Source organism: Protopterus annectens, chromosome 5.part0 (assembly GCF_019279795.1).
Source record: "Protopterus annectens isolate FY-2018-M chromosome 5.part0, PAN1.0, whole genome shotgun sequence".
NCBI lineage: Eukaryota > Metazoa > Chordata > Ceratodontiformes > Protopteridae > Protopterus > Protopterus annectens.
Window position 1 is genome coordinate 1,038,918,230 of NC_056735.1, and position 24,068 is coordinate 1,038,942,297.

Below are 24,068 nucleotides of genomic sequence, written 5' to 3' on the forward strand. Positions count from 1 at the left end.
TTTCTGTTACTGCACAGATATCGATGTTCTCCATGCTATGGAGAGTTTTGAGTGCGTGCATCTTGAGGTTTAACTTCTGGCGTTGAGTAGCATCACTATGTTGGTGATGATCAGGCCCAGTATGTTTTCCCCTCTTGTGGGAGTGGTAACAAGTTGTTCTATAGCATATGAGTTTATAAATTCTAGGAACCTTTGGGCTAGGGTGTTGGAGCTAGAGTAATGCTCCCAGTCTACGTTTGGGTAGTTGAAGTCGCCCAATATAATGGTGTTTGGAGAGACCTTCATATTTTCCAGTGTTCTCAGGAAGGCCGAGTGGGGTTCCTGGGTTTGGGAGGGTGGTCTGTAGCAGGCTATAAACTGGAAGGATGTTTTACCCACTGTTAGTTGCACATGGATAGTCTCTGATGCTTCCTGCTGTGCCAACCTGGAGGTGTGGGTATCTTTGACGAATATTGATACTCCCCCTCCTTTTGTGGTTCAGTCAAAGTTTTGGGGCCAAAAAGCATGGTATGAGGTATAAACTGGTAGTGCTGGGGTGCTCTTGGGAGCCTTGAACCAGGTTTCTGTTACTGCACAGATATCGATGTTCTCCATGCTATGGAGAGTTTCGAGTGCGTGCATCTTGAGGTTTAACTTCTGGCGTTGAGTAGCATTACTCTTAGTTTCTTATCCCTTGTGATACTTATGGAGGTGGGTTTGTCTTTTGAGCCTTGCCTAAAAAAGGCACTATGGGGGTAGCAAGAGCCTTTGCCAATATCCGAAAGCCCAGGGGTGACAGGTGCAAGCCATCCCTAGCGAAGCATCGTGGCTTGTCGAGCATGTTTTCCCAGGCTGACAGGCATTGGATCCCCTAAGAATGACACCAATACCTAAGCCAATTGTTGAAATTGATCATCTTGTCTTCATATTTTGGCATCATTCTTGTTGAGGGTAAGATGCTACTCAAGGTCAGGGTCATACCGGCCTGGGCTACATGCTCGGAGAGCTCCTCTATGTCTCTTTTCATGTAGTCCAGGGAGGTACATCTCAGGTCATTCACACCAGCATGGACAATGACTGAGTCATATTTGTACTTGCCTTGGAGTGACCTGAGTGCTTGTGTTATGTGGCAGATCCTAGCGCCCAACAGGCAGCTCATCGTGACCTTCTCCTTGTTCAGCCTGGTGAGCGGGACGTCAGTGTGCCTGACGATAGAGTCACCTATTACAAGTGTATCAGGTGTGTTGTTTAGCCTTAAGGGCTGTGACTGTTCGGCACACTGGCTTTGTGAGATATGTGTTGTACGTGTTTTGTTTTGGGGTAGCGGTTGCTTGGGTGTCTGCTTTGGAGGTCTCTGCTGCTTAGGCAGATTTTTATTTAGAGCCTCTGAGTATGTTTTTGTGTGTTTCTGTGTTTGGTTTGCTGTCGTGGTAGGTCTATGTGAGACTGGAATTGTAGTGAGTGTGGTTTCCTTCTCCTCCTGACTGGTTACGCCAGTACTGAGTTGAGAGAGCTTAGCCTCCAGTATGGCTATATGGTTGCATCTCTCACATGTGTTGGAATTTGTTGGGAGGAGGAGAGGGTTGTCTGTGCACATGAGGCAGTTGTAACATTGCCTCAAGATTCCCAGATTCACCAGCTGGACCGGAGAGGAGATTGACAACTGACCTTTGGACATGCTAGAATAGTATTGGGAATTCCTTTATAATTGAAAAAAAAAGGGCTAATGGGGAACAAGGTACTCAAGGGGAGTAATTTTTTAAGCATGATTAACTGTAGTTGATGATTTCTTTTATGTGTGTTGACTGCTGACAGAAATGAAACACAAAACCGTTTCACTTCATCACAAGAATACATAAGCACTACTCTTACACATTTGCCTAAGTTACATACACTTATCCGCAATCACTAGCTCCAAGTGTATACATAAGCTCTTCCTATATACAACTGAATTTCAATAAAGATATTTTTCTAAATGGTTTATTGACTAGATAGTTTGTATTACAACAGTATTGTGTGAATTTATTGTGCTTTTTTCTGTTTTGACTGTCCTTATCCTCTATTTTTTTCTCTTGTATTTATTATTTTGCTTATGTGTTCCTTTTTTAATTTGTTATTTTTCTTCTCTCCCATTTCATTTTTTTCCTTTATACAGGTTCAAATCTCTCAGAAGCAAGCCCTCTGGGTGTCCAAGACCATCCTTGTAGGGTCGAAGTGGAGGTGCCAGTCACTCTGACATGTTCTAGCCTACCAAGCCTTACTGAATAGAGGCTTTGGAGTTTGGCTCAGGACATACTGGAAGAGGTAGTGGACAGGAGAATTATGCCTGTCAAAGCCTCTCCAGTGTGTAGAAGACATGCTCACCCAGCTGGTGCTGCCTACACAGGCCCATTTCCCCTCAACATCAGGGACCTGCAATGCAACACTATCTGGCATGTTTGAGGGTCTGTGGACTGGGTACAAGTTGAGACTTCCTCAGCCCTTCTTCCCTTAGTATTTCTCTTACACACTCTTCCCTATTTCCTACCTATACTACTCTCTTACAATAAAAACTGCTGAAAAATAGGGGGGGGGGCTATCCCCCAACAAAAGCATCATACCCATCCTCTCCCACTTCTTCCAGCTCAAACCCTCTTGATGTTTTCTTGTGTGTTCCTGTCTTTGCTTGTCTAACCTTTTTCAGTGTCGCCTATCACTCCCTTGCTATTCTTTAATGAAACCATCAGGATATCCACAAATGGATACTCCTTTATGAAACTGTTCTAATCTATCTAATTAAAAGAAAATAAAACAGTTTTAGGTGCTGTGCAGTCCACAGCTTTGATATAATGCTTTAAGTGTGACTGCTCATCTGTGATATTGCCAGCGGTATGTCAATACACATACTATTTGCCATACTGCAAAATAGTTTGCACATAAAAAAGGACAGGCTTTACATAATTCACATATTTAGCAAAAAGGGCATAATTTTAGAATTTTGTCCATGCTTACTCTTCAATGCAAGTACATTAAGCTGACCTTATTTTCTTATCTGTGTAGTGCTGCTGTTCTTAGTTCCATGCTACACACCTGTCCAGCCCCAGACTATGAATTCTGCCCCAAAAGAAAAGTCACTTGTAAAAGTAGAATTAGCATTTCTGTTTATACCCTGATGATGTGTGGATTCTGTAGGACCACCATTATTAAAAATAGGTTTGTGTAAACCGCACCTCTTTCAGTTTACTGTATCAAAAATGCCATTAATATTAATGTTTGAGTAACCTCTTTTGAAAGACAATTACATTAAGAAAGTTCTTCAGAGAACTGAGCATCGGATGTAACGAGTCTGGAGGCCCTTACTGCTTGATTTTAACAACCGTTCTTTATATGCCAAGGATGTGCATCGAAGGCATAAAAATAGTTATTATGAAAGATGGATTTTCTAAATAAACGTGACTTAAACACATTTCTTCTCTACCAAAGGACAGAGTAAGGTCTAAAAAGTTGACATTTGTAGAATCAATTTTATAAGGAAATTGCAAAGGCTGGCAGCTATTATTTATTTTCAGAATAAATTTGTTGATACAAGTGATATTACAATCAACTATGAAAAACAAATCATAAATAAAATGAGCATAAAAGAGAACATTGTATCAATCAGATGTGTACATAAAAGATCTTTTCCATTCATTAGCACTAAGCTGGCATAATCAAGTGCCACAACAACCCCTATTACTACTCCCTTGAGTTTTTCAAAAACTGAGATCTTTAGAAAAGGGTAGGAGCAAACTGCATAGGAGAAATGAGAATTGTGGGAACAATACATACAAGGGAGGAGTGAGGCCAAAAAGGCAGCAGGACTTAAATGAGCTATGTAATGTTTGAGTGAGAAAGCCTGGGTAGATTATAAGTGATATTTGCAACTGGGAGTGTGTCAGTATGGCTTGTGATGTAAAACGCTTGTGACTAGGATTGTGTTGGTGTGGTTTGTTTTCATTTATATAAATGTATGACTGCCTAAGTAGTGAGTGATGTTTTAATAAAGATGTTTCTTGTTTAAAAAAGGCAGGAATTGAATAATTTATGTAATATTGCTTAGGTTATATGATATGCAGCAATATATGTGAAGTATAATGTTTATGTTAATATAGTTTGAATACTTTTATATGAATGTAAATTTGTCTATGTCACAAGTGATAATTCAATAAAGAAGTCTGAAAAAAATATGTTGCCATTAAAAAAAATAATAAGAATATTATGCAGCACCAAACCCAATAATTAACACCACAAGAAACTGTATTTGTTAGAAAATGTGGTGGTACTTAAAAGAAAGTCTCTGAGACTTTGGGGCCAAGGGGAGGCTACTGCATTTTTATGAGTTTTAGGGCTTTATAGTTGTATAAATCAGCATCTAAAGACCCATTGTTTAAAAGGTCCAAATGTTCTTAGTTAACACCTGTATGTATCAGCCTGGGAGGAGACAATTGATAGTTCTCCTTGTTTTTAAAAGGAATGGCCTATATTTCACATGCTAGCAAAAGTCTTCATTGTCCCCATAGTACCACTTACAGGCACAGTCCATCTAATGGATGCCATGGTGCAGCAAATTCATCTAACTCTAAATTGTACCATATAAAGATTTCTCTTCTCGTTGCTAGGAGTCTTTACCAGAAATTACCCAGTCTTGTAGTGCACCTGCATGTGGAATATCCCAAATGAATGTGTAGTCATTCAGAGCTGGTTTAAATGCAAGGAAAGCACTCTTTCAGGTAATGGTATTTGTCAGGGAGCACAGCTCATGTAAATTGATATCCAGAGATTCACACATGGAGTGCCAAGCAACATAGATTACCTTGCACAAGATGAGCTACCAACATATATTATGCGACATATAACTTCCTCCATGTCTCCGGATAATCATGTTACATTCCTCAATGTTTAGAAGAAATTCCTATAGGCAATAACTCCATAACCATAGGTGACTTCAATTGTCCATCCATAGATTGGAAAATATACCACCAATGTAGAGACTGCGCACAGATTTTTAGATTTGATAAATAGAAATTCCCCAAACTGAATTGTTAAGGAGAAATGTTCTTGATCTGGACATTATTAATATTACCTCTATTTGTTCCACTTCTTTTTTCAAGTTAAGTTAGGCCATAAATTCATGACATTTCCTTCACAGCCACCATAAGTTGTGTAACCAATGTATCTGTATTTAATGATAACAACCTTATAAAATTATATGATGAAATCTCTAAATTCACCCTTGACATCACCACTGTTAACCCTGACACAGTAGCCAACTTCACTATGGAGTTTTATGCCCATATAGGCAAATGCATAGACCTAGCATTCCCACCATGAGCCAAATAGAATGTGAAATTTGAAAAGAAACCCCCTCCCTTGAATAACCAACATAAATATAAATATAGAAAATTCTTCTTAAACTGTACAGTAAGTCTAGAACACCTCAAAATGAACTCTATCAAAAATATCATGACGATACTGAAAAGTAATATACAGAATAGTGAACCCAGAGACAGATCATGGTGAAATGGGGCCCTAGGCAGGATAATGGACCAGACACCTACCCCCATGCCGTAGTCATTCCAGTGTCCTATTACTTGACATTCACCTTAATTACCATAAACACTGTTAAAAAACTGTGTGTATTCCATTTTCTTCTTTATTTTGGATTTAATTTGAAGCTTTTGGTTTTAATTTAAAACTTTTATTTCAAATGTTATAGAATAAACACTGATGGCCATTTGGTAAACAAAACAGCTGGACACTGAAAACAGACTTAGCATAAGCAACAGTAAACATCTCTTTACTTGAAGCTCACATTCATTTAAAATGCATTAAAACTCACATTCACTGAGAATGTACATGGTCATTGGCAGATTAAGTGTACCTTGGTCCCAAGGCTGTTTACAAACCATGGACCCCTGCATACATTTATACATCTGTATTTATTAAAGTATCATGGGAAACAATGGAAAAGCTAAAATCCTGGCGCTCCTGTTAGGAGCAGATAATCTGGTGGGATTTTTTTTTTATAGCTGGTATGTCCATGCAGTGGAGGAATTTAGAGAGACTAATGACTGAATCTGGCATGGGGGCAGATTTATAAATGGGTGATGGCTTTATGTCAGAGCCCAGTACTGGCAGTAGTGGTGAATGGGCGATTGCCAAAGCTGGTAGCATGGAAAGGGCATGTCAGACTTTTCCCTAGGCTTTGTTTCTGTTACTGTGGTGTCAGATCAATTATTAGGTGGGAGGGAGGGAGGAAGGGAGGGAGAGAGAGAGATTTGAGAAGGGGAAGGAAAAGGTTAAACGGGGTAAAATTAGAAGTATAAACCTGTTTGTAGATGACTGTATTGTACTGTAAACAAGTATAAACCTGTTTGTAGATGACTGCATTGTACTGTAAACAAGTATAAACCTGTTTGTAGATGACTGTATTGTACTGTAAACAAGTATAAACCTGTTTGTAGATGACTGTATTGTACTGTAAACAAGTATAAACCTGTTTGTAGATGACTGTATTGTACTGTAAACAAGTATAAACCTGTTTGTAGATGACTGTATTGTACTGTAAACAAGTATAAACCTGTTTGTAGATGACTGCATTGTACTGTAAACAAGTATAAACCTGTTTGTAGATGACTGTATTGTACTGTAAACAAGTATAAACCTGTTTGTAGATGACTGTATTGTACTGTAAACAAGTATAAACCTGTTTGTAGATGACTGTATTGTAATGTAAACATGCAGAGGAGTATCTCTTATGAAACTCTGCTGGAGAGTAAAAAAAGTCTTCTGATTACTGTAGCAAGCCAGTTAGGTCCCACCAAATCCATACCCCCCCCCCAAGTTCTTAAGAGAATAGCAACAAAAAAGTCTTCAAATTACTGTAGGAATCTGTATTTATATTTGTCTGTCATCAGTTATTAGATAATCAAAAAGGCTATGAGTGATCGGAAGAAAATTATATAAGTGAAAAATGTGAGTGCCTTCAATTAATTATTAATAGAATGGCACAACAACAGACTATCACAGAAAAAATGGAGGAACAATTAACTTTGTTGCATCCCAGAATTTCCTTTATTTTATGTTTCTCCAAAAATATGTAAAAACATACATTTGTAAAAATCATAATTTATATATTAATGCCTCAGATAGCTTGTTGCAAAAAGAAGCATGATACATTTTTATATTTAATACTTTCTATAATATTCTTGCTCTTAAATTAATAATGAAATATCTGATGTAGTTATAATAGTGTAAAGAAGTGATTTTTAAATGTTCAAGGAATTATTGGGAATTTTTCCTTATTCCTTGGAGCTGCTAGATAGTGTCAGAAGTATTCTACAACTGCATGGAAGAAGCCTAAGTGAAAATTGAGAGAAAAGCTATGCAGACACTGGGAAAGTGAGAATTTGGGGGGGGGGGGGGGTGCTGTTTGATATAGAGTATCAGAATGCAGATAATGTTTCCTGCTTCATGGATGATACAAATGAGCAGTCTTTAGCTGTCTCAATGGAGAATGACGTAAGTGAGGCCATTAGAGTGGTGCAAATGACAGAACTGGTGTCAGGAGGGCTTCCAGATGAAGTTTTGTTGAAAATAACTTGGCAGGATGATCCAGGTAACACCTATGCTGTTTCTTGAGGTAAGTGCTGAGAACAGCAATGTGGTAAAGGAATCAGATTATGTGGCAGCAGAGAATGCATCAATGCAGCAGTGACAGAAAGTAAAAGAGGAAAGCAGCAACAAACTGAGAAGGAGTCTGGTTTTGTGGAAATACCGAATGCAGTAGTTTAAATGGGTCTACTTTAAAACATCTACTTACCATTTTGTCGACTTTCAAAACAGTGAGACAAAAACATTGGAAGTTTACAATCACAAACTCCTGGAACATATTTCCTCTCTGGGAAAGTAACCACTTGGCCATCAACAATAACATTACAAATGGAAGCAAATGGAAGCAAATGACACCCACTGAAGTGGGGGGGGGGGCTTCACTCCCCACCCCCTTACTTAAATATACCAACTCCAAGATTGCACTACAGTGGAGAAAGGGCAAAGTTCACCATGGTGGCCAAGTGGTTACTTTTCTGGAGAGAAAATAAAATGTTCCGGGAGTTCATGATTGTAAACTTCCGATGTTTTCATCTCGCTGTTTTCATGTCAATTAAATGGTAAGTCAACGTTATGAACGTGACCTGTTTAAACATATGCAGCAGTGACAGTGTGCAAAAAAAGCAACAGACTGTAAACGAAACTGTTTTTAAAAACAAGCTTATAAGAACAAAAAAATTAAACTGTAATAGACAGATATTATGTATGGGACAATCTAGTAACTATCTTAGGACTTAAAACTCCAGAAATTCAATCTTATATATAATATTTATATACGGGCACAAACTTTTTGTGATGTACATTTGAAAATGAGAGGCTGCTGATGAAATTTCTGGAAATGTGTAACAAAAAGAAAGATATTTATCCATGAAAAAATTATTTGTTTTCTCACAGTAACTTAAAAAAACATGTTACTTTGCAGTTTAGAACTGACGAACTGAAAGAAGATGTTAAAAAAATGCATGCCGGGTTTGTGTGAAACTGTTGATAACATCGTGAAAGTTAGACATGAGACAAATTTATAGAATGGGGAGATGCTTATCACGTGTTAATTTTATGGATGGTCATTGAGGGACAGTAATATGTGCTGGCCAGCTTAATTTATGCGGGCACTTTACTCATTTAATTAATGATTGTGTGAAGATACAATGTAACCAGTGTTGGAAGAAAGGATATACAGCAAGAAGATGTGTGGCTGAATGCAGGTTGTATAAAAAGGGACACTTTGAATGGACTGTCAAGATCAAACAGTAAATAATGAAAAAGAAGGGAAAAGGGAAGAAGATAAGGGTATACAAAGTGAAGAAACTGTAGAATTAGAAAAAATATGGAGGAGGGAAAGATGAGAGAGTTGCACATAGCAAGAGACATCAGGAGAATGGATTGACACTAAGATTTTTTAGAAGTTCTAACCAGTGAAAATCTGATTCTGTGGATCAATAATTTTATGCATATATACCCAGGAAAAAATATTCATCAGGGAAAAGAATAAAACAAAAGAAATCAACAATTTAAAATTATTTCTCCTAAACTTAAAAAGAAAGAAAAATAGCAAATTAAGAATATTTTCATTAAATGTGAATTGTATTATTTTCTTTTTTCTTTTTTCATTACATAACAGTTAAGGTATTTTAGAACCTTATTAAGTAGCAACAGGCTACTTATTAGAACGCCGCTCTAGCGAAGCCAGTTCTGAGCGTGCCTGCACCATTATTATTCTGTGTCACGTCTGTAATCGGCTCTCGAATTTGGCGATACCCCATTAACCTTAACTGGAAGAACAGCCGTTTATCACTTTCTACATTTACTGTTTTGGCGTTTCAGGCTGAAAATGGCCTTTTAACTATGGCTCTCTTATAGAGATTACCACAAGTAGCCCTTCTGGCACATGAATTGTGTAGAGTATTAGGAGCTTCATTGCTGATAATTGAGCACCTGGTTATCAGTTCCTTATGTCGGCTGTATATAATCCCCAGGGTAGCTGCATATCTGCTCTGAGAACTGCTAGCCACTTAGGGAATGTTTATTGCTAACTTAGTTCTACTGCTTCTGATTAGAATAACTTTTCTCTTGTTTACAATAATTGTTTTCTTATATTGTTGCCACCAAGTAAATGGAACTGTATTGTTACTATCTTTATACATTGTCTCAGTGAATATCTTGTGTAACTTGACCACACTAGCCTAACCCGTGATAACTTTTATTTTTCTCTCCCCACTTTGTCTCTTTTCCTCCTTAAGATTCCCTGCTCTTCCTGTGCTTCCAACACTAGACTATAGGAACCTAAGGACCCTCTCCAAATACCAGTGGGGTTCACCTCTCAGCCTTAAACTCCCTGCATCCCCACTCAAGGATACAAGAAAAGTATGTTTGCTGTCTAACTACTGCCAGATTATTTCTCTACCATTGTACCATTACTATAGGTGCCTAAGCATGTTCTGAGTCAGGACAGCCAGCAGCCTCTACCCGCCCTCCCTTTTTAGTATCTAACACTCACTTCCCCTTCTACCGTCTACTCGTTACTCCCCATTCTAGCTCTCACTCTTCTCCTGTCTTTGCACAGCTACCTCCCTCATAGAGCTACCTGCAATTATAGACCTGTCCACTAGGGGGCACCCTTCTTCCCAATCTTATCTTACTCTTATCCTCCTGTGTCTATATTACTTACCTTATTTTTCTGTAGTCCCAGACCTGTTTTTTAGCTCCTCCAACTACCACCTATACTATACTATCTTTTAGTACCATTTCTAAGTTCTCTCATTACTGTTCTTACCCATTTATGACTTAGCAAACTTACCTTCTATAGCCTGCACTGCTGATTGTTTCTTTCACAGCTGCTTCTTACCTGTTTCTACCCGCTCCGTTCGCCCTGTGGGCTCACTCCGCTCCCCTCCCTACCCCCAATTTGCACACACCCCCCGGGGTCCTACACTTATACTTACAAGACACACCCCTTCCTCCACCCAGTACTCTAGGTAAACCTTTTTATTTGCTCATTTATTTCTGCACCTCCCATCTCAAACCTCTCCCCTTAAACTCCTCACACACCTCTCTCTACCCCTCCTCCATACCTACTTTACTTCCATACCTACATATAACTCAATTACTTAAACACCCATTAAAATGAATAAACCACACTCTACTGTTCACTTCCAACTACTACTCATTATTATACTACTTCCACCTCTTACTGTTGCTTACATACTCTCCTCCTATGAAACTCCATTACTTCCATACTTTCACCACCCTAACAAACAAACCAGCTCCCTATATCTACCCATTCTATCTAACCATACCAATATAACAACTAATCCTAGTTACCTACTAGCAAAATATCACAGAATACACCGCATTAGATATAACAACCTCAATCCCAGGAAATCCCTACTCACAAATAGCAAATTCCCTAGTACATACTATCTCAAAAACTCCACTTATTAAAAGATGGAGACATTCACCCAAACCCAGGGTCATTAACACACCCAGTCTCTCTCCCCAACCCCAACCAATCCACTAATTTCGTCATCACTAGACGATCTAATTCACTCCTTGTAGCTCACCTTAATATTCGAAGCATTAACAATAAAATAGCTCAACTCCATGCCCTCTTAGATGTCTACTCCTTTGACCTTCTTTGTTTAACAGAAACTTTAATCCTTGGTGATATAAACATTGATTGGAATTGCTGTAGTAGTAGCCACCCTACCACCCACATTAACCTTCACGGTTTCTCCCAAACCATCACCTCCCCCACCAGGATAAAAAAACACAACAAGAAGGAAAGCACATTAGACTGGATTCTTATAAACAACCATCCCTAAACATATGAATATGGAACCCTTCCTGGTGATATAAGTGACCACTCACTTACCTATATTATCAGGCACAAATCCTATTCTCCCATTCCTACCACTATCAGGAATATCAGATCCAAAAAGAACTTCAACCCTGATCTCTTCCAAAAGGAACTTAGAGCATTCAACTGGTCTCCCTTAAATTACCTCCTTCTAGAAGAAGCAGTACAATACTTTAATTCAAATTTTTTAGCCATTCTTGATCACCGTGCCCCAACCCGTGCAATCAGATTCAAAACCAAATCCACCCCTTGGCTTTCAAATAAAACAAAACAGAAAATGCATCTTAGAAATAAATATTGGGCTAAATGGAGAATGACCAAAAATCCTGTTGACCAACAAATTTTCAGAGAATTAAGAAATAACACTAAGAAAGCTATACTATCTGATAAAAGAAACTACTACCTTCAATTTCAGAAGGCTAACCATAAGAACCCACAAAAGTTCTGGGCGAGCGTCAACCAATTACTACATCCAGGTCAGTCCAGTACACCAAACCCACAAAATACTGACCAAGAAAATCCCATGTATACTGCCAATGCCTTCAATTCATTTTTCACTAACGCTATCCAAACACTAGCCAGTCAATTATCATGTGGTAATTTTACTTTACCTACCTACAACAAAACTCCACCCCCACCATTTATTCTCCAACCATTCCCAACAACCCATATTCTTGCCCTAATCCAAAAACTTAAACCATGCTCTCCTTCAGCAGACCAAATACTTGCTGAATACCTACAGAAATCTGCCAAATCTGCCATGTGAAGGCCACATCCCTAGTATCTGGAAAGTCTCCCATATTGTCCCCCTCCACAAAGGTGGCAACTCAACCGAATTCTCCAGTTATCGTTCCATAGCTCTTCTTTTCCCTTTGGCAAAGATCATGGAGAAATGCATACATAGACAGTTACTAGACCACCTAATCCACAATAACTTGCTCTCTACCTGTCAACATGGTTTCAGACCTTCCCATAGCACTACCACTGCCCTCCTTTCCTTTACAGATTGTATCAACAAAAACCGTAACTACAATTTGCTCTCCACAGCACTATTTATCGATCTGTCCAAAGCATTCGATATGGTAAATCATCAAATTCTGATAGATATCCTCAAATCCCTGTCCTTACATGCACTCTCTATCAAATGGTTCCAATCCTACCTAAATAAAAGACAACAGGCTGTACTTTGACGTAACACTCTATCTACCCACCTACCAGTTAACCTCGGTGTACCTCAAGGGTCCATATTAGGACCTCTCCTTTTCTCCATATTCATCAATGACCTTCATCAAGCAATTCCCCAAGCTACTTCCATACAATATGCTGATGACTCCACACTTATATGCTCCGCTAAAACCTCCTCTGACCTTCACTCCATTACCCAAAATGTCTAACACTGTGAAACAATGGTTCACTCATCGTTGCCTACTCTTAAACCCCAAAAAAACTAAACTCCTCCTTTTCAGTCCTAATCTGAAATCCTCCCCCTTAGAATTTTCTGTTTCTTTCACAAATAGCACCATAATATCACCCGACCTAACTACCAAGCTACTTGGTGTCACCATAGACAACAATCTTTCCTTTGACATACACGTTAACAACACTATTAAATCTGTCACCAAAAAACTTGGCTCTCTGTGCAAAATAAAACCCTTCCTATCACCCACAGCTAGAACTACTATTGCACATACTCATCTAATCTCTACACTCCTCTATGTCTCTTCCATTTTCACCAACCTATCTAAGAGCAACCTCAGTAAGTTGGTAAGCTCCTACAATAATATAGCCAGATTTGCTACTGGCAACCCATTTAAAACTCACCACTGCGTTAACTTAAAGCAGCTTGAATGGCTGGAACTTCAGAATCTGATCAAGTACCACCAACTAATCATTGCACATAAAACTCTCTACCAACCTTCCAATACTCCTCGTTTCTCTACCATCATCACCCTCTACAATAATCTGAAGTCCTTACGTTCATCTCAGAAACTTCTAGTCAAAACATCTAAATCTAACAACAGGGCTGGGGATTCTCTCTTCTCCAATACTGTGGGAAAATTCTGGAATCTTCTCCCCTGTGACCTTTCCTCTATTTCCTCTTTATCACTGTACAAAAAAAGACTGAAACTTTTCCTCAAAACACACTGGTCATGCAACTGTACTAAACCTGCCTAAACCTCTCCTCTATCCAAATTATACTCTGTCTCCCCTTTTTTTCTTTTAATTAATTCTTCTGTCATTTCCTTTTTAACAATATATGGCCTCTATGCTCTGTATCTCATTAATTTCCTTCTCTCTCTCACTTATTTGAAAAAAAATATATTAAAAATATTTCATTATTAATTTTTCTTTGTAACTAATTATTACTACTACTTATCATTAAGCAGCCTCTTTCATTGTGTAATGTACTGTATATGACATCAGACTGTATACCTCCTGTTTTTTTTCTTTGCCATTAAGTGATGTACTTTACCTGTACATTGAACTAGATTGTATGCCTCCTTTTTGCATTATGGAATGTACCTCCATGTTATTTTTGAAACTCCAGTTTTCATTGTATTTGATATCTCTTCTTCAAATGATTTCCTATTAACCAGACTTGTCAGTGTATATATTATTATAATTTCATTTTTTATATTTCTTTGTAATTTTTTATGTTAACAGTTTGACGTGGAGCTTATCTTTCCGGGCCTCTACTGAAAATGGACATATATCCAGTTAGACTAGCCCGGTCAACAAATGTAAAATAAAATAAAAATAAATAAAATTATTAACACTGTAGAAGAATAGGGTTACTTGAATGGCATGGTAACTGTGATGTAAGATTCCTGACAAGTGAGGAAAGACTGCAAGCATACAAAATATGGGATGAAAATCTGGAACTTAGGAAGCAAAAGTTGTACTGGAGTCGCTATGTTGAGTAAAACAAAGAAAACTGTGGAAATACTTGATATAATATTGAAAAACGAAGAAAAAACTGGCTTGACACAGCTTTGGTGGAAAAATGTATTTATAAAACAGCAAATACGATACAGAAACGATACAGTACCAACACAGTTGTAAGCGCTTTCGGGTTCACCAACCCTTCATCAGACAATAAAACAAACACCATTACTCATTTAAAAAAGATGTAGTAACCAATCAATGGTTAGTATTTTACCCGCCTAGCAGTTTACAGGGTAATAGAAGGTGTACATTCAGTCTTAAAAAAGTTACATTTTGACATGTTAATAGATGATGATCTGTTAAGTTTTCTATTAATTGCTAAACCAAGGACTCCAGAATTCAAAGCTCTACCGAAGATACATAAATCTTTGGAGGACCCACCCTTAAGACCCATAGTCTCGGGCAGGGGGTGGGTCACTGAGAACATATCTATTTGGTTGGAGCATACTTTGAGACCATATGTAGATAAATTAAATAGTATTCTGAAAGATACCAAACAATTTCTGGAGATGGTAAAGGATTTTCAACAGGAAACCTTACAAGAGAATATTATCATGGTCACTATGGACGTGCAAAGCCTATTTACTGTTATAGGCAATGGTTATGGTTTAAGAGCTATTAGACATGTGTTAAGTAGAATGGGAGAAGCTGAACACAGAATTTCTTTGATATGTACATTATTATCTCTAGTACTTGAGAATAATGTTTTTGTAGGAGAACAGCAGATATACAGGCAGGCACAGGGGGTTGCCATGGGCACCCCTTGTGCCAATACATATGCTAACCTAGTCCTACATTATTGGGAGACTGATACCATTATTAACAATGACCATTGGAAAGATTTTGTGGGAGGCTATGCTAGATTTGTGGATGATGTCTTTTTCTTTTGGAGAGGGGATGAAAGTGAGCTAGCAGAATTTGTTGATTATTTACATACAACAACAACATTTTTCAAATTTACTGTAGTACATTCCAGAGATAGCATAGACTTCCTAGATACTAGGATCACCCAGGGTCCGAATGGTTATTCATCTTCTCTTTACAGAAAAGCATGCTGGACTAACCATTTATTACCCTTTGACAGCATGCATCCACGGCATGTGTTTCCTAATATTGTACAGGGCCAGCTATGTAGAGCCTCCAGATTATGTTTGGAAGAAGAAAGATATGTGGCTGAAGTAGAACAACTAAAGACATGTTTTAGGAATAGGGGGTATGATCACAGTTTGGTGCAGAAAAAAGTAGAGCAGAATGCACAAAAGAGAACTAGAGAATATAAACCCTGGCTATCTAACAATTCATATACAAGGAACTCTAGTCCAAGAACAAATGATTATGGTGATCTTAGGATGTATTTTACATACAGTAGCAATATCAATGATATTCAAACTATAGTACGAAGGAACTGGAATATACTCAGTACAGATGACAAGCTCAATGAAATAGTGGGATACACTCCGAGGTTTGGTTATAGACGAAACACCAACTTGAAAGATCTATTGTGTAAAGAAAAGAGTCTTCATGGGAATGGTGGTGGGCTAAGTAAAACAGGCACATCACCTTGTGGTAATTGTAAAGCCTGTACAAGTATTAATAAGAACCCCACTTTTAAACATCCTATAGATGGGAGATTGTTCAGCTTTAAAGCCAGGGCAACCTGTAGGACATCGCATGTGGTATATATAGCAGAATACCAACAATGTACATGTTACTATGTGGGTATGACAAATAATATGTTGAAAATAAGAATACTGCAGCATCTTACATGTATTAGGAACAGAGTAGAACAAAATGCACTGTTTAAACATGTGGATAAGAATCCATCTCATGTTTTTATGTTTAAAGCTATTGTAAATGTTAAATTAGGTGTAAGGGGTGGTGACATCAAACAACTTACTGAAACTCTTGAGTCTAAGTGGATTATTACATTGAGTTCACATAGATATCCAGGTTTAAATGACAGGATACCTTTAAAACCTGCACTACAAAATAGGCAGGTAAAATACTAACCATTGATTGGTTACTACATCTTTTTTAAATGAGTAATGGTGTTTGTTTTATTGTCTGATGAAGGGTTGGTGAACCCGAAAGCGCTTACAACTGTGTTGGTACTGTATCGTTTCTGTATCGTATTTGCTGTTTTATAAATACATTTTTCCACCAAAGCTGTGTCAAGCCAGTTTTTTCTTCGTTTTTGGATACTATTTGTGGACTGGCTGACTTTGGCTGAAGCACTGAGCATTGATTGACTTTTACTTTTTGATATAATATTGGTAAGGATGGAAAGGTAAACTACTGTGGGTGTGAGATGGAAAAACATGTTTATAGAATTAAGGAATGAAATGCATCTATAACTAGTAAAGAAAGAGAGAATCTGTTTCTGGAAATATTATTCTATGCTGCAATTAATTACAGAGGACTTCAATTGTGATTTAAGGAGAGGATGTAAAAAGAAAGGAAAGCATGCGAAAAACAGGGAGTGATAAAATGTTGCAAACTAGCTGTGTGAGAAAAAGTTAATTGATTTATACAAGTGGGCACTAGGATCTGAAATTGATTATTTTGTGTTATTGGAAGGTCTGGGGTAGCAAGTTGTGATACAGTTGTGACCAGTTTTTCAGACTATTTAGGTATACAGATGGAAATGATTGAACTAAAACTGTATTAAAACAGGAATGGGAATAAAAAGGACAAATTAGAAATTATGAGTGAAACTGGACACTGGGAAGTATGGCAGTTATGGAAGGATCACATAACAATAAAGGACTTTTATAAAAGCTAGTCTGAATGATGGATTGAATTTAAAATAAGTACAAGTGTTTTTTTTTTTCTTTTAGGTGGCAGGATGATGTGAGAAATGAACAGTTCTCTCACAATACACATGCCCCCTACACACCAGAATTGCCATTCGGCAATTTAAGATGAGCAGGAACGCTAGTAACACCCAAAACCCATCAGGGTAAGAAATCTGGTCAAAGCCATAAGGCACAATCATCCCTAGCAAGGCAAAAGTTGATAGAACAACAGATGTAGTATAAGCACATAGTGCACACCTCCCAACCCGTCAGAGTAAAGAATGTGGACAAAGCCATAAGGGACAATCCCACAAAGCAGAAAGTTGATAGAATAACAGGTTCAGCATTAGCATGGATATTCTGATGGGTACTAATAATAAAACACAACAAATACATTTCTTTTTATATATGCAATAAAGTTTAAGCGTAGCTGCATGGGTGTGCCCGTTGCTTAGCTATGCTTAGTCCAGCTTAAACAGCACAAGAAGTTAAATAGCAAAAGACATCCAACATAAGCAGTACTCCAATAGTGTAGTGGTTAGAATATACACTCTACAAACAACCATTCCTGGTTTGATCCCCACTCTAACTATTTTACATGTGAATGCAATACATAAACATTTTCTTTTATAATTAGCTACAAATTTATAATATGGAATGAATGTTGAATCAGTCCCACACAGCAGATAATTTATAAAATAAAAAAGCAATGCTAAGCATTGCACAGTGCTGCTGACCAGGTGTAAGCATTGTATACATATTAACACTAAGCAATGAATAGCCCAGCTAAGTGGATTTGCCCATTGGTAAGTAGTGCTGAACCTGCCCCTTTAAGCACTGCCAAACTTAGCTAAGCAGGTTTGTCGGTAGCTTAGCTCAACATATTCAAAACTGTCCAATCATGGCAAAGGGCAGGAAATCAGCCATATTTAAACCCTGCTGGTGAGAATACAGCTTATAACTGGTTGCAACTTCCCACTGTAGGCAGTATAGCAGGTGTTGGTAAGGGCATGCGCTTCTGGGTGCAGCGCTGGGACATACAGGAGTCCAAGGTCATGGTAGGACTCCTGGTAAAAAACATGAGAGACTGCTGCAGGGCCAGTACCAGGGCTCCCAATATAAAGCAGAAGCCTGGGGTCATCTCACCCATGATCTCACCAGTGCCACTGGTATCCCTCGGACTGGTGAGCAGGTCTGGCACCACTATGCTGACTTGAAGGGGAGGAAGAGGGAGCTCTTGGATGAGTGGGTCCAAGAAGCAAGGCAGAGGGGTGATGTTCCAGCAGTGTGTAAGTATTCATATCAATAACTGTTTACCAAAGTCCAGCCTGTGTATGTGATGGATAGGTATGTCTAAATATTTCACTATTCCCTTTACAGCTGCAGCTGAGCAGCCTGTGAATCAGGAAGCCCATGCCAGTAGGTTGCAAAGGCTGTGTCGCAAGGCTGGTGAGTAACAATCCTGTTTGTAGTAGTCATACCAAATAAACATAAAGTAGTAGAAACTCACCTGGTAGTATAAAAACTGTGTATGGGTTGTACTGAATAAACCAGACAATATGACAGTAATAGTCGCATATAGGTGATATTTAAATAAAACTAACTACCTGGCAATAAATTTCTAAATCCTGGACTGGTTGTGTTTACTCTGGTATTGTATGGCATTTAGTGTTACATTCTCTGAATACTAATGTATTAACCACCGTTACCCACACTGTGCTACATAAAAATATGTCTAGGAATGTCTGTGTAAGACTGTTCAGATTGTACAACCAAGAGAGATTTAGAAAACACTGAATGAGCAAACAGCAGTTTCTAAATAGCTCACTCTGAATAAACACAAACTGTTGCATTTTTAGCACACACAGCCACGGTTCGAATCCTGGGAGTGGTAGTAAGCTGTATGCATAAATCATACCTCTCAACTGTACAGATTTCCGCAGAATGTCCAGAAAACTGGCTTATATTTTTGTCCTGTTCCTCTTTTTCCCTGGCACATCACTGGAATGATCTCAGAATTGTAGTCACTAAATAATGACATACATTTGAGTTTCAGACTTCTAATCCTTCAGAAAATGAATATTAAAACAAATTTTGTTACTCTAGCAACACTATAAGTTTATGAGCAATATTCAAAATATGTCCCTATTTGTACCCCCATGTTGTCAAGCTTTGTCCAGAATTTGTACATTAAGAAATTGAGAGGTATGTGCATAATTATAACTAGAAATCTGGGAATATGTTTAGAAACAGTCAGGTAGTGTTAACAAACATTCCCCCCACAGGTCTTTCAGATAAAAAAATTGTAACTGCCTGACAATAAAGTTTTAAATCCTGGACTGGTTGTGTTTACTCTGGTATTGTATGGCCTGACATGTAGCATTCACCAAGATCTGATATCAGAATTCTACTGTTGTGTCAACCACTGTTTCTCACACTGTGATACATAAAATATGTCTAGGAATGTCTGTATAAGACTGTTGTAATTACAGGGTCAGAGTGTACAACTAAGAGAGACATAGAAAACACTGAATCACCAGACAGCAGATTCTAAATAGCTCACTCTGATGAAAGAGAAATTGTTGTATTTTTAGCAGACATAACCATGGTTTTAATCCTGGGAGTGGTAGTAAGCTGTATGCATAATCGATTTCCTATGAAACCATCGAATTTACACTACATCGAAAATGAGAAGATCGGGACTTCCATATTGAAATTGCAAACCATCAAAAACGGAAATCGTCGACTTCCAAAGCGTCAAAAATGAAATGTCACAGCACTTGTGTATGTTTAATGGGTCCCCTTCTAAAGACCGAACCGCCGATTCCCCGAAGCAGAAATCACCGACGCCAGATAACCGACAGGTACGTATACTGATAGGGTGATTCGCCGACAGCGGAAAGACCGACAAGGGTAATGTGTGATCGCGACCCGGTAAGTGTGCGACAGTGACGGAGGTAGGAGTGGTCAGGTAAGTGAGTTCGGGTTAGGGTGCAGGTTGGTGAAGTGTGCGTTAGTGTCGGAGCTTGGGCTAGGGGTGGGTAAGTGAGTTAGGGTTAGGGTGCAGGTAGGTGAAGTGTGCGTTAGTGTCGGAGCTTGGGCTAGGGGTGGGTAAGTGAGTTAGGGTTAGGGTGCAGGTAGGTGAAGTGTGCGATAGTGTCGGACCTTAGGGTTAGGGTTTGGGTCAGGGCTAGTGTGTATGCTATGTAGTGTAGTGTGTTGTTTACGTTCCGTGTGTCGGTGTTATGGTGTTCGGTGTTTCGCGTTGTCTGTATTTATAACTTCTCTCCTGTATGTTCTGCACTTTCCATGTAGTCGATGTTTTAAATGTCGACGATTTCTGTTTTCGCTGTTATGTACTTTCGATGGTCTAGTCTCGATGTAGTCATTCTCGATGTAGTGTAAATTCGATGGTTTCATAGGAAACCGCATAATCATACCTCTCAACTGTACAGATTTTCCCAGAATGTCCAGATATTTGTCTCATATTTTTGGCCTGTTCCTCTTTTTTCCTGGCAAATCATTGGGATGATCTCAGCATTGTAGTCACCAAATAATGACATACATTTGAGTGTCAGGCTTCAGATCCTTCAGAAAATGTATATTAAAATAAATCCTGTTACTCTAGCAACTGTCTAAAAGTTTATAAGAGCAATATTCAAAATACGCCCCTATTTGTACCCCCATGTTCTCAAGCTTTGTTCAGATGTTGTGCATTAAGAGATTGAGAGGTATGTGCATAATTTTAACTAGAAATCTGGGAATATGTGTAGAAACAGGTAGTGTTAACAAACATATCCTCCACAGGTCTGTGAAGAGTTGGTAAAGATAGATGAAGGCTGCCAGCCTAGCCAGATAGAATTTTGCAGATAATTCTGTCATTTGTAAATATGAATGTAAACTACAAGCTTGTTGTCTTAAATGTAAAGAAATACTGTTACATGTGGAACTGGAAATAAATGTGACAACAGCGCACTCTACTGACCAAAGTAAACATGTGATGACCCTTTGATGTAGACAGTGGTGCCGAAAAGTCTAGATGAAGAAATTATTTCTCTTCTTTTAACCAAGAGTTAAATTGCTAGATTTAAATATGCAAATGTATTTTTATTGCTCTTCTCCTGACCAGCTGCAAGATAACAAAAGGAGATGTTAAGAATGTAAATGCAGTTTCTATTAGCCTGGGAACCCAGGGAAGTGTGCAGAATGATGTAATGTGTAGTCTGCAATTTCAATTTAAACAGAGAGAATCAGAGAGGATTAAGCATTTTTGTCTTGACCATTCAACTCACAGCACTGTCTTGCTCTATACGTAAGTTATCTTAGACTTGTGTTTTCTTTTAGAAATAGCTAGGAACTAGAAAGATTAGACTAAGTGCTTTTATGTGATGTCAGAACTGTACTACTGAATTATTTTAAGTATTTCTCTGTGATCTCTGAACTCTTGACTAGCACTGTGTAGTTAGAAGCATTGTCTTGTGTTCTTATTATTTATTATTATATATTTTATAACCTTTCAACAGTGGCTGTTTTGTGTAGAGATAATTTAAGCTCTAGATTACATTGCATATTTATAATAATTACTTTACCAAGTCACTAATAGTTATACTACCAATTGGATAATAATATTGCACAGTAATACTTGGACACCCTTTTAAGGGCCTTTGAGCAGCTGATAAATATTAGTTGGGTGGTGGCAGGTGGTACTACCATATAGTCTGGGTAATAGGGACACAGCTGGAGAACATGTGCCAGCCTTTCCCAGGAGTGTCTGTGTGGTTGTATAAACTCTTATCTCAAAGTGTGTGTGTGTGTGTCAGCTACTTGGTCAGGGACTAGAAGCACTGGTTGGACAGAGAGGGTGCTGGAAGTTTTAGCTTGCCCAGCTAGGCTGAGATCTGGACCCTATAGCTGTGCCAGTGGGGGGCCTTATTGGGGACCTGGGGAGCAAGCGAGTGACCAGCCCCGGACTGACTGTGATCTCTGTGTGCTCTTAAGGGAAATTGCACTTTACTGTGTGTATTTGTTATCCTTTTCTCATATATGAGACACCCTTTCTGGTGTTTGTGGTGAGGATTGAGGCTCCTTGATTGCTGGGCCAGGGCACGGGTGTCACATATTAATTTGTGGCAGTGGTTGGGATATCCACACCATATTTATTGTTTGGCAGAGGTGGGATATCTACACCACATATTAATTGGTTGGAAAATACTAATTGGCTAGTAGTGGTGTGGGTAGAGTGAATTCCTGTAGCTTGTGTATAGTGTGCTTTGAAGGTGTTTTGTACTCTAAATCAGCCATGCAGTGAATACTCAGAGTTCAGATCACAATTGTTTTATTTCTTTTGTTAGCTTAGTTAGTCATGGTGAGCAGGCAGCATGTCAGCAGAGGACTATGGAAAGCTGACCAGGAGCCAGCTGGCGGAGATGTGCCAGGCTAGGGAACTGGTGCCTGGAAAGCTGACTAAGGCAGACCTGATTGCAGCCTTGGTAACAGCTGCATCAGAAAACAGCAACCAGGAGGAAAATCCGACTGGCAGTGGAGATATAATACCCATGGAGAATGGACAGCTCAATCTTTCTGCATAGGACTTAAAAATAAATCTGGAGCTAAAGAGACTTGAGTTGGAGGCCAGGCATTTGGAGATAGAAGCCGAGGAAAAGGAGAGGCAGAGGAAGCATGAGAGAGAAATGCTGACTCTTTTCCAGAGTCATGGAGGTAATGGGGAAGGGAGTAACTGTACCCCAAAAGCACAACCGGGCAGTACATTTCTTACACAATTTAAATAGGGGGATCATTTTGATAGTTTCATTCACATGTTTGAAAGGGTTTGCAAACAGTATAGTGTTGACCAAAGGCTCTGGGTACAGTTCCTGACCCACTTACTCCATGGTAAAGATGTAACTGTATTGTCTAAAATGTCTGACGTTGCATGTTTTGATTATACTACTGTAAAAAATTGTCTATTAGAGTTTTTTAAGCTAAAACCTGAAACGTATAGGAAAAAGTTTCGTGAGCATAGATGTCAGGCAGATGAAAGTGTGTGTGAATATGTTGCTGAACTGAGCACTTATTCCCATAGATGGGTGAGTGGATGTCAAGTCACCACTTTTGAAGGGCTGGCAGACCTTTTGGTGAGGGAACAAGCCCTTAGTACTTTGCCTAAGGACATGAGGATCTGGTTACCTGATACACAATGTGCTACTTCAGATAAGTTGGGGAAGAAGGGAGACCTATACCTGGTAAGCAGGGCAGCCCTGCACAGGAAGGGGACCCCCAGTACTGCTCATGGGTGTAAAGGAACCCATGGTGGGCAGCACAGACTGCCCAAACAGAATCTGACAGTGGCAGGTAAAGCCACTAGTCCAGGAACACATCCAGGAGCTAGGGATACATGTTTTGAATGCAACCAGTGGGGCCATGTGACATACAGGTGTCCATGGAGACAAGGTGGGAAACAAAAGGTGAGGGAGCCAGTAAGTGGGAAAGACAAAATGCAAATAGTAGGTTGTCTTGAGACAACAGGGGTACTAAACTACCATCCTGCAGATGTCCTGAAAGGGAAGGATTTGGCAGAGACAGTACCATGTGCTTATGCAGTTACATGTGGTTAGGTAAGGAGACAAGCATGTGGGTTTGGTAGCCTTGGGGAGACCCAGACAGACTGCATACTTGCAGCCAGAACTGGTGAGGTGGTTACTTCAAGGAGGGAGCTACACTGTAGCAGTGTGACTGAAGGTGAGCCACAGCTGCTTGGGGGTACTGATGGTCCCTTGGACAGAGTAACTGCAAAGGTAGAGGTGAGTAGTAGTACCCAGGCTGACAGTGAGGCACCACTGTCAGAGGATGCCAGACTTCCTGTG